A 4,662-nucleotide genomic window follows, 5' to 3' on the forward strand; every position below is an offset into this window, starting at 1 on the left:
AAAAGAGAGAGATCTAGTAATGGATACAAAAATATTTGGTTAAATCACTTATCTTGTGTACAATGAAGACAACTGGTGGTCATGATGAAATTCCATTCACAAATAAATATATAGTAGGAAAATACAGTATGATCCTGTGTAATGTTAAGGGAATACTTGATAACTGTGGGAGGAGTGTTGTCATGATCAAACTGCCGTTCAGCCCCTCAAGAGTCCTCTGCTTGAAATCCAGCATGAATGTCTCCTAATCCCTCAAGAGTCCTCTTCTTGAAATCCAGCATAATGTTAATCCCTCAAGAGTCCTCTTCTTGAAATCCAGCATAAGGTCTAATCCCTCAAGAGTCCTCTTCTTGAAATCCAGCATAATGTCTAATCCCTCAAGAGGGATACAGTTCACAGCATACAGTTCTGCTACAATGACACACACAGGCAACGGAATTCTGTTTCTGTATCTAGAATCCACTCCAGGAAGGCACTCTATTGTACAGTTTGAACGACAGTGAATTGTGCCAGCATAACATCAACATTAGGGTAGACTAGTTGAACATGCGTACATGTGCACAGGCACAGAGATTAAATTTACAACAATATCTAGCCTAATAGAAATAAATATGGCATAACCCTCAACCTTTGCACAGTGACCAGACCGTACAAATTTACCAAGGTAGGTAGGCAAACAGTATCTACCTAGAGCCATGTCTGTCAGGCATGCTTAGGCAAATATTGCTGATAGTAAAACCAGCTTCAGTTTTAGAGATTTATAACAGTAAATGGTTCTATTATTATTTGTCCTCACTGTTTGCTAGTAAACTCAGCCAGCTAGCTAGCTTGCTGGATATGCGATACTTGTTATTTACATCTGTTTGGAATCCTATCTTGTGAGATTGAAATCCATCCACGGATAAAATCATAACCAATGTCAACTCTTGTCAGTTATGTTACATAGTTAGCTTGTAAAATTATTTACAGTTGCTGATGTTACATGTTTGTTAACAAGTTACAAATGTGACGCGTGGCACATAACAAGTTAGCAGTCGCAAAGGCTAACTTTTATTTAACCTTTATTTAACTAGGCAAGTTAGTTAAGAACAAATTATTATTTACAATGACGGCCTAACTAGCTAGCCAACTCCAGTCATTTGCTAATGTTTGCTGGTCTACCTAACTTTAGGTGGCTGGTTGTAGCTTGCTGTTTAGTAGCCATATCTACGACTAACAAGAGAAGAGGTTTTACAATCGAAATACAAAAGATATCCGACTGTAAAACCTCTTCTATTTTTAGTCATAGATATGAATACCGTTAATTGTTTAGCTAACTTAGCTAGCAACCTAGCTAAGTTAGCAAACAGAACATATAGATTTTCCCCACTGTAACACAGTAGTATGTTAGCCAGCAATACACAATATGGGTTTCAGTAGATAAACTGAAGTTAGTTAGCTACGTTAGCTAGGTGGCTTGCAGGAAAAATGACTTACTTAGCTAGGCACTGTATTTGTCATCTGCCCTCTTGGTGGCTGGCATTGGCTGTGAACTTCTAACGTTAAATCCATCTCATTGTTTCAAATCCTTTTCGCTATATTCCATTTGAAATACGTACGGTTGACTGTCACCATGTAGCTAACAGAACATCAAAAAAGTATCCATCGTCAAATTTGTGTTGTTGAGAGAAATCACTTGAAGCCATATCTTCTGGTCAGTACTTTCAGTTTTGCCCAAAGGATTGTGTTGTTATTGTCTGCCTCCTTTAAAAAAAAATCCCGTCTTGGGGGAGGGACGGAGACCAGAACACGAAGCATCGCCCAAAACAAGCTGAAGTCTTTCAGAGACTGAATCGGCTGATAGATGTCCAACGGCTTCATCGAGCCAAGACAACCATATCTACACACACAGATACACATAGTGCGATCAGTAGAGCCTTCGCAAAATGCCACTTAACAGGACTACATTTATTTTTGATCTCGCCCCCCCATCAATACACTGGAAGCCGTCATAGGGTGTATCATTCAGCGCGCCAAGCCAGACCTGCCTTCCTCCTGGGCAATTATGTGTGAAACACATCTCACTGTCCTAGAAAGYCCTCAGACCTGATGAAAACAAGCCCAGATTCCCCCAAGGTGAAATTCCCTTTTAAGGTCCTGGACCTCTCTGGTCAGATCGTCCCTTCATTTGTTAGTTGAGTCCAACAGTATTTGGTATTTGGACAAGGCTCTTGAAGCCATTTTCCTGTTGTTGTAACAACTGCATGTAGAACCCTTTTTGTTAATTTAAAAGATCCTTCACCTGTGATTAACACGGTCCTCTCCATGACTCCCACCTTTGGCTTTGGATGCCATGGGGGGGGGGGGGTAATTCACATGTACTGTACTGTATGATGTGTGTCTGGGGTTTGGCCCGTGTGCAACAGGTCAAGTGGAGCAGTGTGTCCCCCCTGTCTGGGTCTCTGTCTCTGGGATTAATTGTGTCCGTCAACTTGAGACAGGGATGTTTCACTAGCCCAGCCATGAGGTCCGGCCGGAATAGAGAGAGAGGGGGAGGGAGGAAGAGAGAGGTGGTGGTGTGTGTGATGCGTGTGTTGTGGTTGTGGGTGTGGGGTTGTGTCGTTGTGTGTGTGGTTGTGTGGTGCGAGGAGGAGCATTGGACGAGATCTGAGGGTGACAGTTTAAGAGAGGCAGTGGTAACTATAGTCTCTGTGTATCTAAACCCATGTTACTTGGGTTCAGCGCCACAAGCCCTGGGGCCTACGTCATGCAGCGACTGCGGAGGGCATGTGATGGATCATGGTCATGTGGTATAACGGAGTAGGTGTGGCTGAGATGGGCTATGATGTAGGTGACAGCCGTGTTTGTGGATGCAACATGTCTAGCACACACACACTAACGGACACTACAGACAGAACAGCACTGTCGACTTGAGCCACACACACACTGTACACGCCCACACCACACACCACAACACACACACACGCACCCAACCCAACACTGACACATCAGCCCATCAGCACGACGGTCCGACACACTAACACACCACACCGACGACAAGACACAGCCCTTGGTTAACCCTTGGGTGTGAGCTAGATGGTGGGATACAAAAGCCCAGCCCCCAGTGCCATGTGGGTGACATCACACACACACAGCTCTGTGATACGCCCACCTGCTGCAAATAAAGAGTGAGGCATGGGCGGGCATCGGGGGGATCTCCCACAAGGCAAAGCCATCTGAGTTGGTGTGAACAGCTGTTTGATAATTGCAGCTTGCAGTAATTAAGCCGTGAAGAAATGAGCCGCCAGAGACAGACAACTTGAAATACTGTTATCCTTCGAGGAGACAGACAAGGACACCTTCCCACTCAGAGAACCAGGCGTGTTCATTTGTCCCTTCCCTGACAGCGGTTCCTTTTGTCGACTGCCGCGGTGAGAGAGCTTAACCAAGCGTTTTAGTCCGTGGATGGATACCGGTCTGCCTAGTATGGCAGGGGTCCTGTGGTAATATAGTTCCCCCTTCGGGAAGTAGTGCTGACCGTCATTGGAGACCGAGACTGCAGTCACACATTCTCAGCCTGACTCAGCGCCCGCTCTGCCAAACTAAGCAATAAACACCCGATTGGCTTTCAATTATTTACATCATATCGCCATCCTCCCTCTGTAATACCTCCTCCATGGCGCTAGCTATTAATACCCGCCTCCAGGGCTCCCTATTAATACCCCTCCAGGGCTCCCTATTAATACCTCCTCCAGGGCTCCTATTAATACCTCCTCCAGGGCTCCCCTATTAATAACCCCTCCAGGGCTCCTATTAATACCTCCTCCAGGGGCTAGCTATTAATATCTCCTCCAGGGCTCCCTATTAATACCTCCTCCAGGGCTACCTATTAATACCCCTCCAGGGCTAGCTATTAATACCCCCTCCAGGGCTACCTATTTAATACCCCTCCAGGGCTACCTATTAATACTCCTCCAGGGCTACCTATTCTTAATATCCTCAGGCTCCCTATTAATACCCCCTCCAGGGCTACTAATACTCAGGGCTACTATTAATACCTCCGGGCTACCTATTAATACCCCTCCATGGACCTATTAATACCTCCAGGCTACCTATTAATACCCCCTCCAGGGCTCCCTATTAATACCTCCTCCAGGCGCTACCTATTAATACCCCCTCCAGGGCTAGCTATTAATCCCCTCCCAGGGCTACCTTATACCCCTCCAGGGCTACCTATTAATCCTCCTCAGGGCATCCTATTAATACTCCTCCAGCGCTCCCTATGTAATACCCCTCCGGGCTACCTATTAATACTCCTCCAGGCTCCCTATTAATACTCCTCCAGGGCTCCCTATAATATATCCTCGAGGGCTCCCTATTAATACCCCTCCAGGGCTCCCTATTAATATCTCCTCCAAGGCTCCCTATTAATACCCCCTCCAGGGCTACCTATTAATATATCTCTCCAGGGCTACCTATTAATATCTCCTCCAGGGCTCCCTATTAATACCCCCTCCAGGGCTACCTATTAATATCTCCTCCAGGGCTCCCTATTAATACCCCCATCCCAGTGCTCCCTATTAATACTCCTCCAGGGCTACCTATTAATACAGTCCTACCTCCAGGGCTACCTATTAATACCTCCTCCAGGGCTACCTATTAATCCTCCTCCCAGGGCTACCC

The sequence above is a fragment of the Salvelinus sp. IW2-2015 genome, linkage group LG26, assembly GCF_002910315.2.
Source record: "Salvelinus sp. IW2-2015 linkage group LG26, ASM291031v2, whole genome shotgun sequence".
NCBI lineage: Eukaryota > Metazoa > Chordata > Actinopteri > Salmoniformes > Salmonidae > Salvelinus > Salvelinus sp. IW2-2015.